Genomic DNA, 15,862 nt, shown 5'->3' with positions numbered 1-15,862 from the left:
GAGTATCTAGTTTAACTTTCTACAAGGTGTGAAGACTTGACAAAAATAGCTGTTTCTTCTTCACAGGGTGTGACAAATATTTATCTGATTCATAACCGGAGCACTTTCTCATGATTTGACGACTGATTAGTAACTGTCTTGCACATAACTTGGATAGTTGTGAATCATTGATTTTCTTTTGCTTTCAAATGTGAAGCGCTCACTTTAGTAGAACACAGAGGTGAGTCATGCAGTGAAAAAAACTTAAGAGCTACAAGACTTGGTTTTGCACATGTTGAGACTTAGCTGAAGAATTGGAGTAAAGACAGACATTAGCAAACCTGAGAGAAGAACAGAAGTGAATACTGGCATGTGTCACCTACGCTACAGGGTGAGAGAAGAGTAATCTTCTGGCTTTCAGAATCAGGGCATGGGAAAGTGTGTAGTAGTGATGGGCAATCAGTTCTTTTTAAGTGTACTGAATCACTAGAATCAGTGCTTGTTCACCGAATCTTCCTATAACTACATTTTCATTTCTTTACATTATATTATGTGTACCATATATGTACCAGCATTATCTGTTCCATTACATTTAAAATAGAGAATAAGCAGGGCTTTCGTGAAACTAAGTTAGCTATTTATAGAACTTTAACTTCACATATTGTTTATTTACAGTTAAAACAAGTTGAAACTGAGTTTATCACATTTCATAGATTAAATATACAATATGGCATAAATTCTTAGAATATCAACTAATTAAATCTATAATAAAAAATTAATTCAAACTCATTAATGGTGGTTTACAAATGCCAATAAATGTATTGGAGTTCCTTGATCTAAACCCCCAAAAATAATTGTCTAAATTATACAGGACACTATCTAATCTGGATGATTCAATATCTCTTCCTATTATGAAATGGGAGGCGGAATTATGTGTCAGCTTTAAAAAAGCTCCTGGTGTAAGATATATTTAAGAACTTTCAAAATTACTAAAAGCCCAAACTTACAACTAATACAATAAAACATCATTCATAGAGTACACTAAAGCTCTAAGATTATTCAGGATGGATTTTGCACAGTCTAATATCTGTTCACAGTGCACCAGCAATCATCCCGACAATTACATTGATGCACCGTGGTTATTTACACCTGTTCAGAGATTCTGGAGCCAGATAAGTGAAGACGTTTCTAGGTGTCTTAGATGTAAAAGTTCCCCTTCCCCCTCAGTTTGCTTGCTGGGTAACTTGGATGATAGCACATTGGGGGAAAAAAATCAGTTTGCATGCATTGCCCTATGTATTGCTAAGAAAACTATCCTCATGAATTGGAAAAGCAAAGCATTCTGATTATTAAACAGCAACTTTTGTTGAATTATATTAGTCTTGAGACAGCATCTGCATCCACGTCACATCGATCTCTGTGGGCTCCTTTGATCGGCTCCAATGCCTAGTGGGACTGGGGGGCTGTCAGATGTGTCCTGTGGGGTGTGGTGGCTAATTTTGTGGGTACCTGGGTCTTGGCGGTCTGGGAGCCCCACCCCGGACTGGGGTGGGGCTATGGGGGCCTCATGCGGCCTCTGGCAGCTATTTGCAATGATCTTGGTGGGGTTCTGCGCCAGCTGATGTGGGTTAGTGACACACATCAGCCGGCTGGATCCCTGGGCTCCCATCAGCTGGATGGGTCCCTGAGCTCCCATCAGCTGGGTGGGTCCCTGGGTTCTGTGCTTCCCGGGGTTTGCCGCCCTTGGGAGGATGTCCTGGCCAGGCCTCGGGTGCTTGGGTCCTGTGGAGTATGTCACTGGGGGTTTGGGTCAGTGCATGCCTGGGTGTCTGGCCCTACCTGGGGACTCTAGTGCGCTGGTGGGTCTTGGCCTGTCAAGCTGGAGGGGGGTATGGATATTAACATCTCACGGCAGATGCTCTCCCCTACAGGGGGTGTGTTCTGCTAGTGAGCGGATGGGGGATTTTTCTTTCCATGTGTGGGGGCTGGGTGCTCGGGTGTGTGCTGGCTCACTCTTGACAGCTGCTTTGTGGGGCCTGGGCCCCATGGCTCCGTCGGGGCCACGCGGGGGGCGGGGTGCCCCTGGGCCTCGGGTCTCTGGGCTCCCTTCTTTATCCGCCCCGCCGTATCTGGCTGCCGGCGGAGACCACTGGCTCATTGCCGCAGCTCCCTCTGGGAAAACTTTGCTCTGGTTCGGTTTTCCCCGGAGTCTTCTGGGCCCTCGTGGGGTGGGGGGTGGGGGTTCTTTGGCTCCTCACATGTAATGATTCTAGCTCAGTCTTTTGCCTGATCACCTCCTCCCCACTGATCAACGCGTCACCTGCAACTAATTCCCTGCTCTAATTACTCCTGTCAGTCCATCCCTATATAAGCACTCCTCTTTCGGTTTGTCTTTGCTGGTTTGCCTGATCTCCAAGACTCTGCACTCCCTCAATCACCAGATGTCCAGCTTCCCTTCTGCTCTCCAGCCTGTGCACTCCTCGCCAGCCAGTCTGCTACCTCACGCCATCCCAGGTTAGTGGATCTTGCCTCCCACTCACCTCTTTACTTTGTGTTCCAGTCTTCCCTCCTGTCTCGATCCACCAGCACGTCCTGGCTTTCACCCTGACGCACCCCAGCCACAGTCCTCCTTCACTTCCTGGTCCCTGTTCCGACGCACCACCTGTCCCACTTCGTCAGCACGCTTTGGACCCAGCTCCGGAGCTCATCAGGCTCGTTCTGTCAGTGCTCCTGCGTCCCGTCTGCGGTGGCCCTGAGGACCACCGTACCCGTCTGCCTGCTTAATCTCCACCATCTCCAGTCTTCTTCAGCCCGGTCCTGATCCATCCAACCTTCTTTGTGGCAATAAAGCTCCTAAATATCCGGCTCTGTGTGTGGTTTGAATTCGGGCTCGGACCCCGGTCATTACAACTCAACCACTTACAGACTCACTTTTATACAGAAAACCCCTTTTATTAGCTGAGCTGTGTAGAAATCTCGTATTAAATAATACTGTGTATTTTTCAGTGATGCTTTCAAGGCGTTGGTTGTTTGTACCTGTAATACTTTATCAGTTTGTTTTGTTCTTCTTTTTATATCTCTCTTTGTAGGTGTAGAAGCAGATTCCGAGGATGTTATCTTGTTCTCTCCTTTTCCACTCCTCTATTTTTTTCACCTTTTCTCCCTTTCAGCATTTCATCTCATCTTTTTCCCTTCTACCTTTCTGTTTTTGTTTCAATTGAATATCAAATAGTCCAGAATAAATTCTAATAAAGCTTTATGCATATATAAATCAAGAGGAGCACTATAGCGAAAGCGGTAATGCTCCACTTGTGAAAGTAAAATCTTTTGGGCTCTCTTTGGCATTAAGACAGCAATTCTTAATGCTACACTGCCAGACAGGACAGGTTAAAAAAAGAGAATATGTGGTAAGAATAAAATAAAAGAGGAGCTGGAACAGTTTTTCCTTGGGTAATGGGCAAACATTCCAGTGGCACGGAATGGCAAACTCATGGAGACTCATCCAAAGCCACGTGGGGTGAGGGTAGGGATGAGGAAAGCTGAAGTTTTCTGTTATTTTGTTCTATTTGCTGTTTGCTTCATTTTCAGCCTCTTCACCTAAAAAAAACCTGACAAACTACCTCTCCCAGCATTTATTGCGGCTGTAAAGCTACAGACCTAGGTTATATAAGCGATGGCCCCATGCATATTCTTTATCTCCAGCTGCCAACTCGGCCTGGGGAAGATCTCTGAGTTGAGTTTCAAACTTTCTGGCAGGCTTTGTTCACACTTGCCTCTATTCAACCTTCAAAGAGGAAGCTTAAAAAGCATCTATTATACTTCATTTTAAACAAGTTATGATAGGTCTATGGGCAATACAAAACATGTTTATTACATTCTTACAAAAAATCCTTCTCAGAAAATGAAATTGTACCACCTCAGTTCCACCTATTTTGAGCTTTTTTGCACTTTATACACGTGAAAATGGCTGCAAACAGAGGCACAATGGTACAATCACATATCTTTGGCCATGAGTCAGACCCAGAAGCAGAAGAAGGGGAGCATCTTGCACAACCAGCAAGGATAGAGCAACAGTTTCTGAATGGTAAGTTTCTAAATGGACACAGGGCTATATGTGGCATTCAGTTAGCATTAGGTTGTGCTAAATCAGTGACAAATCATGTTTGTTTTTGTACAGCACACACAGCTGTAAAACCAGCTGATGAAGCGGACATCGCTGTAATATTTTCAGCTGGTGAACCCTATATCCAGCCAGACACAGAGATACATTGTTGTGAAGATGAGTAGTGGCGAGTGAGGCAGACAAACAGAAACTGGTAGAACTGCAGCACGTAGACACAGGCAACTTAACTGAAGAGTCCCACTAGCTGAGCAAACAGGCTCTCTGAGAAGGGTAGAGAAGGGTAGAGCAGGGTACATCACGCAGGACGATCCGACATAGGGGATGTTTTGGCTTAGGTGGGTATATGTGGGCTGGTGAACAGGTGGTAAGAGTTGAATCTAATTACTGGCAGCACTTGGAGTGATGTGGGCTAATTCACTGGGGCAGAGCTGACAGGATAGTAGCTGGTGGCTAAGAGGTGACAGACTGAAGAAATGTCCAAAGGCAAAACAAACAAAAACCCAAATCTTAACAGGAGCTCTGCTTGGGTATCAAGGTGAGGGGCAGTGCCTGTTGATTGTAATGTAATAATCAGGATGTTTTTGAAATGGGTCATCTTCCAGACACCAATTAAATAATTTACTTACTCCCAAAAAATGGCTAGATGTTTTTTGTGGCTTTTGTACTGTTTCTAGAAGCAGTACAGTGTAATGAGTGCTGTCTGATCCTGCCTGAAAAGCTCCTGTTTTGCAGTACCATGACATCACTTCCTGCTCTCTGTGATGTACATGCAATCAAGATCTTAGTTGTTACACCTGCGGTGGCTCCAATTACTGGAAGTTTGTGCACCTGGAAGAAACATTATATGTATCCTGGCTCTCCCTGTGTGTAACCTACAGATTCTTGAAAGCCATTGTGTGAGTAGACCGTCCAGCATTCCTTGTTTGACCTCTTAGATCTTCCTGCCTCTTGTGAACAACCCAAGCCTGAACCTTGGACTTGTCTCCTGCCTCTGTCCCTGTTTGGAAACCTATAATCATCCATGTTTATTTCTGTCACTTAATGACATATGAGTTAAAGGCTGTCCAAAATAAGCACAGCACTCCTAAGCTTATTCCCTCTAGAAGATGGAGTTCTTGCTGTTGATCTCATGAAAGGTAAAAGAACAGGAGTTAGGAAGTGGAGCTTAGGCTATAAACAGAATATCTTGGATGCAAACTATGTTTTACAGCAGTGGGACCAAGAAATAGCTCTTGCTGTGCACAGCTTTTTTCCCCTCATTCATAAAACCCTGAAATCTGAGACATTTCTGGAGACAGCTTTTGCTGGGGACAGATTGTCCAAAACAGGACAACTAGGCAAAAGAGGAGGGTGACCAGACGTCTGGTCACCCTCCACTTTTTCTCTCTCTTATCCACACACAGGTTGCTCTCCTTTGTTTGAGTTTGGCATCATTTTGAAACTGTGAGCTCATATGGGATCTGTGATGTTAATAACTGGCCAGTTTACTTGTCTCTGCTATTGGCTGAGCCATCATGGTTAAGCTTATTAGCTTGCTAGTGAGATGCTAATTACATTAGCCTCGCTAACTGTCACTCAGCTTGGACAGAGAAGCGCAAAAATACACTTCTCTGTTATTTCTGCATTGTTGTTTCTTATTTTGCCTCTTATCTGATCCTGAAGCTGTGATTCCTCATTGTCTAGTCATTGTCCTCATTGACCAATTTTATTCACTACTCATTAGTAATATATCTCTCAGATTACTATAAATTAATTATCTTTTCCTGATTGTCCATAATTGCTGGTAATAACAAAAAAAAATCACCATAAATTCCATCTTGTTTTCAAATGTTGTATTTATTTTTAAATGTTTACATGGTTAAGCACCGGGGGTGCTCAGTGTCCTTTTGGTTGCTCTTAAAATCACAGGTACGGTAACTTAAGCATGCAGCAAATAGTGGGAATTATAAGGCTCCTTTATGTAAATCTAAATGTTTTGACTTGGTAAAATAATTATTTAATATGGGATACACTTCAATTGTTCTGCTGATGATACTCAGCTGTATTAATTCAGAAAGTATAGCAAATCCAATCAGTGTTTTTGTCTTTGTTTGTTTTTCGCTGTCTCCATTCCACCTCAGTTATAATTAAAATTGAAATCCGAAAACATCTAATTATAGCGCCTAGCTCCTGTTCCTTGACCTTTCATGGGGTCACCAGTGAGAACACTATTGTGGATAGGAAAGGAGCTTCGGACTACTGTGTTGATTTCGGACAGCCTTTAACTCATACGTCATTATGCGACAGAAACACACACAGATGATTCTAATCAAATCCGGGCCTACAGCCTTAAGAAAATAAACTACAAAGTGTGTGCTCTCTGTTCTCCAGACATTTTACATGAGGTGGGCTGTGCTTATATGTCATGTCACACAAAGGCTTGTAGGATGCCTTATAACTTATTAGCACTGGTAAAGGACATCATGAGGTTCCTATGTTAGAGCTGTGAGACGAAGCATACAGGCTCCTTTTTTACCTCCTTCTCTACTCACTGCATTATTTGTATAGCACTTATCATGGCACCCGCTGATGCACCTCCGCTTTGGCTAAAAAGTCCACACCCAAAAAGATGTTTTCGATTGGAGCAATTATCAGCCTGGGTCTGCTCCCATTGAATCCCTTCAGGGAAAGAAGGGACATTGAGCATAACTTTCTGAGCTGTTTGGGCAAAGTGACACCTAGTGCCCACCTTCCAAAGTTGGTTTTAGCCAGTCCCAGTATCAAATGAAAATGTCAAGCAGCATGCACCATAAGAAACCAGAACAAGCTATGCTGGTCAAGTTTGGCTTATTTGGATAGTGACACTCATTCCAATCATGCATTCTGACAAAACAGATGTGATAGCAGCAGCTAAGCATGTGTCCTCCTGCACTGCCATGTTTATTTTGGTCCGGCTCTGGGCTTGGGACCTCACAGCCAAACTCACGTTACAGCTGTATGTTCCACGTTAAATAATAATGGTACAACATGATTGGCCCAACCTGTTTTGGGTCGATCGGCTGAGGCAGGAGCTGGACAAGATGGATTTTCAAGTGTTTGTGAACACTAATACCGCAACAATTCAGCTTGCAGGCAAGGTTGGGACTCAATTAGTGTGTATAAAATTCTGTCTGCATCTAGCTTTGTGACTGGACTATATCAGAATCATCTGGATGGAATTTTACCAAATTTGAGTCAAAGCGGATTCATTGTTGTTGAATGTGAATTTGATCTGTTTGTCTTGTCACGGTCTTCATGCTTATATAAACAAACTAAATTGAAATGAATCAGGCCTTCACAGGAATTAGAGCTAAATTTAGCTTGCACAGATTAAAACTGAATAATTAATGTTTACAGTCTGCCACCATGATGGTTGGAGCTAAATTCACTGGCCAAATATGAAGTAGTTCATATTCATTTAGCAGATGAAGCTTTTTAAAATACCATGCTATCATTGGTAAATGGTGTTGAATATTAGCTAGCTGTTCACATATATGTTTTTTTAATTCTGTTATCCGATTGCATAAAAGAAAAGTCGAAGAAATACTGAACAGAGGACTGCTGAGATATATATTTTAACTACCATTAGTTTCAAAGCACTACAGGTCACTTCAAAAAGTCTTGACTTTATTTAGGCATAAAATCAACATCAACTCATTGTACCTTCACCTTCATAGAAACTATTATAAGAAAAAGTTAGACATCACTCTCAGTAGCCTTTCTCATCTGCTGTTAAAACAAGGTGAGTTTAGAACCGGAAATACAGTCGCAAATTCAGATATGATTTGAGATTTGATGAGAAAGCCTTCTACTTTTGTCTATACTTCATTACAAACAAAAGTCTGGACCTGATCCTGCTCACTAGAGAAAATGTTGCAACATTTTGCAAAAAAAATCACTTTCACATACATCACTAAATACATTCAGATTGAATCATGAGCAGTTAAAGTTCCTAATTAAAAAAACAAGATAAAGTTTTAGTCTCATTCAAATATTAACATAATTTATGAGTGTTTTGATTTAAACACATTTGTGCACAACACTAACAAGCTGTGCTATTTTTTTTGCTCTTGTCCTCTTATCAAAACAAAATCAAGAGCTCAAACTGTATCACTAAAACACAGAATCGGATAACTGGTCCTCCTATCTATCTCAAGTTGCAGTGTTAATGTCTTCATGTTTAACAGCTCTAGAAGAACTTCTTTACAGGCTGCCAGCCAGTCTGGCACTATTTTTTATTTTTTTTTGCATCTCCACATGTAATGGTTTCACAGTCTTTCTTCGGTTAAAGGCTGAGGAATTAACCAGTCTTTGAATGAGCTTGACTGTTATGTAAGACTTTCCCTTAGCTCCTGAACATTTCAGGTCATGCTACACTGATCTCTGGGAACTGTGCATATTTTCTGTAAAAAACTAAAACAAGCTCTAGGAAGAGGAACTAGTTGGAATCAGATGATTTACATTACCAGAGCTTTTGCAACTACTCATGCCTTTATACTACTCATTGTAAGATACACAAGGTAAATTAAAATATGAGAATATGTTTCATACATGTACTCTCACTAGACAAAATAAGGATATCCCAATGAATGTTCAGTTCATTCAGGGTACATTTTCACAAGTTGATGTCTAATCTTATTGATCTCAGAAAAGTAAATGTTTTGTTTTTTTTACAGGTAAACATGTTTTACAAACTAACACTTAAGGTTTCTTTTCCTGAATTCAGTTGTTTTTATGGATTGCTGTAGCTGGTTTATGCCAATCATATCCTCTGTTCTTGTGTCCACATGTTTTAGACTCATCTGTCTAAAGAACATTATTCCACAAGTCCTGATCTCTGGGGCACACTTCAGTTTAACCTTCATGTTTATGTTAAAGATCAAAGCGCTCCTCCTTTCATGCATTCCATTAAAGTTAATCTTATTCAGTCTCTTTCTGATTGGACCAACATGTACTTTTCTATCAACAATAGCAACAACCTGTTGTTCGTCCAAATGTTTAAGTGTCTGTTTATTATTGTTTATCTATATAGCGTAATTTCTCAGTATTGTTAAAATTGATATTAGACATCTAAATATGTTAGAATAACATACGGGCTGTCATAGGTTGCTTAAATGTTTTCACATAGATGTAGATATTAAGACACAGCATGAGGTAGTGTATCAAAGTAGGGTTTTAACGATTAAACAAACTCATGCTTTCTAAAGGTGACTCAGCAGCATTCTATTTCTCGTATGTTTATTCCTTAAAGGTTTACATTGCTTTAGGATGTCACTCAGTGATACAGTTTCCTGTTTATATTTAGAGGAGATAACCCTCTTTTACTTGTGCGTGCTTAAGTTCTACTTAGGAGAAAAGGTTTTAACTGGCTGAACTTGATTCAGGAAGATTGATTCTCAGACTAAAGAATCCAACAACTGCGGATCTGGAACCTCTGGAGCCCTGGCTAAAGAGCTGTCTTTTTCGATTGGTGTGTAATGCGCAGCCTCTGCTGTCAATTTAAGTCAATCATTTTCTCCATTTTGAAACAGCTTTATCAAAACATGTATTTAAAAAAAAACCTTCAAAACTGAGCTGTCATGCTGTATATACAATGACAAAATGAAACTAATATTGATTGGACGTCATGCAGACATGAATGAAGAATGAATCAACTGTGTATTATTCTGACAATTCATATTGCCCTGCATGAACATTTGAAGCAACATCCTGTCACATATGGGAACATCATAGTTTGCAACCTAAATGAAAAAAAAAAAGTTCCTTCATCCTTCCAAGACTGGAAGGACTTTTAGGACGACACAATACTTAGCACTCTTACCCCCTGAGGGTCAAATCTGCCCCTGGTATACCATCAAGATAGCCATACAATGGCAACAGAAGGTAGTCTAAAGCAAAGCAAAGAAAAAGCAGCGCCCAGTCCACAAGTGCAGAAAAACATCCCCTTTTCTCTTTGACCCTGTTCGCTTGTGAGCATTACAGCAACTGTTTTTTTTTTCAGGGCCAGCCAAGGTTTTTCAGCAGCAGGGTCAAACTGAGTGAGCTCGAGCCGATATTTGGAATTCTCACACTGCTTGTCAGGGATTGACTGAGGACACTGAGATACGAGCTTTTCTTCACAAGTCCAGGAAAACTGAAGAGCGATGACATTGATATTAAGGACCACCATGAACAGTGGGTCAAACTGAAATATAATTTATGAACCATGAACCTCTTCTAAAGGGAAAAAAAACACAAGTCCAGGAACATTTCAACTTTATATATGTAGATGGTTGCATTGTATCAGAGCCATGGATTTAGTGAGGCTTTCTCTTATTTTACACAACCTGAAAACTATTAAGTTTTGTTTGTAACGAGCATTTGGTTCAAAATCCCTACTATTCTCAGCCATCTCGAGAAGGCTGAGAGCAGCCAGGGGAGCTGCGTGCTCCTCTGCCAACACTGATTCAGCAAAGCAGGAATATTCAATATTCAACCTATAAAAAATTTTTTCCCTACAGTCAAAAGTCAGAAGTTTTACTCACCAAATCAGACAGTCCCATTTCCTTCGACACTTCTGCTGTCACTCACACACACACACACACACACACACACACACACACACACACACACTGAACCTGTGCAGGCATAGAGAAGCTTTGCCTTATTTTATTATTAGTTCAGGCTGATGTGTGATCTCGATACTTGCTCGTGGACTATTTTATCCTTTAAAAACTGACATTCTTGCAAATACAATCATGCAAATATCATTCACATTTTTTATTTATGACTTTAATAATAATGATTAATTTACTTTTTTATTCTTTATCATTTCTCACATATTTCTCTAAAGTGATAATGTTGCAAATAAGACGTAGGAGGGGTGCTTAAGGCCACACCTTCAGGAGGCGTTACCCTGTTCCAGGCATTTCTCGTTCAGTTGAAAAACAACACATTCTGAGTAAAGCCGAGTTGGGTGGGGCAGAGTAGGGTGGACAAAATGAAGTAGGCCATTGAATAACTGGGATTAAGACACAAGGCAGGAAGCCCCTCAACCAGCACTGCTGCAACTCCTTCAATGCAGGACAAGGCCAGGCCTAGGTCATTCTAGTGGCCAGGGTCCCAGACATTCACCCAGCATCAAGACAACCAATCAGCAGGAGCATCAATATGGAAGCAGGAGAAGCCCAGACTGTCTTCCTGAGAACTCTTCACTCATCAGGCGTGCAGAAATCTGCTGTAGCAACTGGCCTTCAGATGAGCCAGGGGAAGGGAGGACTCTGCGCAGTTCCACCTGGTGAGATATGGCCCCACTCCTAGCCTGACAGACTAGCAAGAGTTATAGGCAGGTTAATGTTTATCAAATAACTCTCACTCTGTCAGGTATTGTCTGGTGAATACCAGCCCAATTGGCTTTGGTATTAGGGCAATAGTTGAAAGAGTGATTCGAGCACTGGCATTCTTCTAACAGCAAACTCTGAACTTCTCTTCAAGTATAAGAATTTACAAACAGAAATGAATGCTCATCCGGGGAACATGTTATATAATGTTGTTTAGCTGTATTAAAGGTGGAATGGATGATTTTTACGGAAATGCAAGTAAGAAACCAGTCTCTTTTTGAATAACTGAGCATGTGCAGACTGTCTTAACTGCTCTTACAGGTAATCAACATTTTATAACATCTTCCCTTATGGAGATTGTGTGAAATAATCTCCCAAATACACTCCGGTCTTATATCTTTCTTCTGAGGCCTTCCTCTTCTCCTCATAAATGTGTAAGACACTTTGCTTCTTGCGACACTCTGCCTTTTTCAAAGTATAAGGTGAGAGCAGCAGAGCTACAGTGAATGGAAGCTCACTGGATATATAAACACTAGAAGTGTGCATGCACAGCTTATAAGAGGAAACTAATAAGGAACGTGCTAGCTACATGAACACGTTATAACGATTGGCATGTGGGGCAAATAATACATAAGATGCTGAATATATCCACCAACTGTGAAAAAGGATGAATGTGCACAAGGAAGGAGGAGGGACAGAGGGGGCGTGGCCAGGGTAAGACATGAAGGAATCTGGCTAGTGAGTTCCATTCGGACTGAATGGGAAAGATTGGTCAAATATTTTACAGACCAGCAGCAGCTTCTTTTGTTCTTTTATCTGAATACTTCAGGATGGAAGAACCATTTCACCCAGTATAACAAAAAGTGTTTCTGAAGTATTACCAACTATAGCTCTAACAATATATTTCATCAACAAATCTTCTCTACTAGGCTAGTGAAACTTAACTAAAACTACTAAGTAAAATTAGTAGGAGTAGGAGTAGGAGTAAAATAAGATTAATGAAACTAAGGAACAATGTGCACACAAAAGAACAAAAGAAATGGTTTCAGTTTCAGTTCACTGAAGATCTAAGTTAGAGAACTGAAGTTCATTAGTATGAAATTAAATGTTTAAAAGATTTATTGGATGAACTGGGGTTGCTGTAACATGAACTGACAGGAGTGAACTCTGGAACCAATGTGGTGGAGAGAACAGAGTTAGTGGCAGAGAACATCTCAGTGTGAACGTGAGAGCACTGAATAAAAGCCACTAAACCTCTCAGAAGCCGGGAGGTTGCACTGGTTCCGATAGTTGGATCCAAAGTCTCTGTCTGGGTGATCCAAATCACTGACTGAATGATCCACTTGACGCAGTTAGTTTGCAGGGCAGAGACAGAAGGGCAATCCAATGTCAGGACTTGGGTCATACACAGATAGCCTGTCGACAGAGAGAGGTTTTCAGTAGGGCTTTGGCTAGGGGGGAATTTAGGATCCAGGCTTTGAGTCGTTAATGAGAGGCACACTCCAGGCAGAGGTATCCAAACAGGGGCACAGGCAGACAGACTTGGTCGAGAGACAGTTCAAGGTCCCCTGTGCCTTGTGCTGGACACACGGTGGGAGGAGGATTGTTTGTCTGTCCATTTAGTCAGTCGAGCATGTTAAAAATCTGTTCAAAATTGGATTTATGATAACAGGATTTCTGTTTTTTTGGAGCTGGCGGTTACCCGGAGTATCGGGAAATTTTGAAAACGTCGGCAGCTGTTTCGGCCCATGTCAAGGCTGCCTGAAGTGAGAGATATGGCCGCTACCAGCACTCAGACTAAAATGCTGTGTAAGCATAACTGCAGGCCTGTTGCCGTTTCTGAACTTGCTGGTAGGGTGGGAACAATCATGGAGAAAGCTAGAAGAATGATCACAATTTTGGCAGTTTGGAATCGCCATTGAGAAGAACCAGTGAGACTTTAAGGCAGACAGAAAAACAAGAGTCTGCCTGCCCAAAACAAATGTTATTATCCAAATGTTTTTTCTATATAAATAAACTTACCTTACCGTACCTTACCTGTACAAGAAAGGCCAGAGTCACCTGTATCTTTTAAGGAGACTGAGGTCAGAGTGTGCAGGCCTTTGCTCTGAACTTTTTATGACTCTGTGGTAGCCTCTGCTATCCTTCATGCTGTTGTCTGCCAGGCCCCAGGCAGTACAGAGCGAGAAAGGAAGAGAATGAATAAGCTGGTTAGAAAGGCCAGCTCTTTCCTGATCTGCACACTGGACTCTATGGATGTGGTGGGGAAGAGGAGGATGTTAGTCCAGCTCACAACCTCCAGCAGTTCCTCTAGAGGCCAATTGAGACACCCACTGTGCAGGAACAAGTGCTGCTGTAGTTCCTTCATCCCCACTGCTGTCAGATTGTTCAAGGTTATAATAACTTGTGCAATATTTGCATACATACAATAATTTTCATTCCAGTCACTTTGTGTCCATACATATAGAGAAACATGTGTTGTCTGTGTATAAGTATGTATGTGTATATGCATATTCCTATAGTGTAGATTTGTTTTGTTATTTTGTTGATTTGTTTTATTCAAATGTATATATCTCTGCTTCTTTTCTTGATTTTTTCTACACCTCTTAACAGGCAACAGAAATGTGCTAAACAAAGCTTACCCTACTACAAAATCCAGGTCATCAGTCTCCACCTGCACACACACACAAACTAATACTGCCAACTCAGCCAGCTCTGAAAAGGATCAATGTGCAGTAAAACAATGTAACAACTTCATTCACTGTTGCTATCTCAGCATCCTTGTACAGATGTTTTACTATATCTAATTTAGAAGCTCTGTTTGAAGCAACAGTGTTAGTGAAAATGCTTTCCAATTAGAAACAGCAAATGTGATCTGATTGCTAATTACCAGCATTTGTTCACTCTACCTGTCAGCGTTTATGAACAGTATCTTTACAACAAAAACAGGACAATTACATACAGTAAGATGTGTCTTTTCAGTTTATTCATGTGCAGGCTTTGTGTTTTTATTTGTATTGAATAAAGTGAATTGGAATAGAAACTAATCTGGGCATTTTAAAATTGAAGCTCACTTTTAAAATGCTTGATCGTCTCTATGGTTCACTATGGTTCTGTTTGGTTTACAGGTACCAAACAGAACCAGTTTTATGGGGCCTGAGTTTGTGCTTTTCTTTTTAGAAACAGAACTGGTGCTAAGCAAATACTAGCCCTAGTTTTGTCCTGGTCTCACAGTAAACAAAACGCCCTTCCTGCATCCTGTCTCATGGCAAATTGACTTCATAATAATTAATCTTCTTCCAGTCCATACAGATGGATACTCATTTTGTATATGTGCCATGCGCAGCGCATTTGACAAGACAAATTTGCCTGTTTGCAATGATCAGGTTATTTAAAATGTTGCTTAGAACTTAAAATAAATATTTTTTCAAATGTTGTAAAGCAGCATATTGTAGAGGTTTGCAAGCATGAACTAATTATTTAGTTTGCCTTGCTGCAAACTGAGTTGAAATATACTTTTCTTTCACATTCACTGTTGAACCACCTGCAGACCTATCAAGATGTCCTCCAAAACTGACGTGCAAGGGAAGGAGAGAATTAATCAGAGAAGCAGCCACGATGCTCATGCTAATACTAGAGGAGCTCCAAAGCTCCACAGCAGAATACATGACCATTAGTTGTGTACTCTACAAATCTGGTGGCAAGCGTGTTGTTGAGCAGAAATCCATTGTTGAAAGAAAGCCACTTGCCATGTCTGCAACACAACAAACATGTGGAAAGTGCTCTGCTCAGAGGAGGAAAAAAAATTACCTTTTTGTGTCATGCAAGAACACTGCGTGGTAGAAAATAAACACTGCACATCACCCGGAAGGAACCATTCCCATGGTGCAAGAAGGTAGGTGCAGCACGATTAATAGGAGGAGGCTTTTTTTTTTTTTTTTTTTTTTTTTGCAAGACAGGGATCTGGTCAGAGTTCATGAAAAGATGGAAAGAGAGACTGGGGCAGAGGATGACCTTCCAGTAGCTACAATGGAATTAGATTAGAGGCTAACCATGTCTTAGAATGGCCTAATTTAATTTCAAACCAAATCCAACAAAAAGAAATCTGTGGCAAGACTTGAAAGTCAGCGTTTGCAGAGACGTGGAGATGTGTAATAGTATTGAATGAATACTTCAACAAAGAACTGTACCTCAATTTGAAGTCTAAAATATGTTATACTTTTGAGCAATTTTGCAATTAGAAACCGAAAGACATGGTTCTGTTTCTAGTGCTGACTTGCTGCTCAGCAGGATGTGAAGTTTGAACTTTATCCTTGTTTACTTATGACATTTTGGGTGGGGCTGTTTCAAAGCCAAACAACTCAGCAAAGGTGGAACCTCTACACACATTTCTTTAAAAACATGTCTTATCTTGCTGCATTTT

This window comes from Fundulus heteroclitus, chromosome 13 (genome assembly GCF_011125445.2).
Source record: "Fundulus heteroclitus isolate FHET01 chromosome 13, MU-UCD_Fhet_4.1, whole genome shotgun sequence".
NCBI classification, from domain to species: domain Eukaryota; kingdom Metazoa; phylum Chordata; class Actinopteri; order Cyprinodontiformes; family Fundulidae; genus Fundulus; species Fundulus heteroclitus.
Note: the sequence above shows the minus strand (reverse complement) of the source record.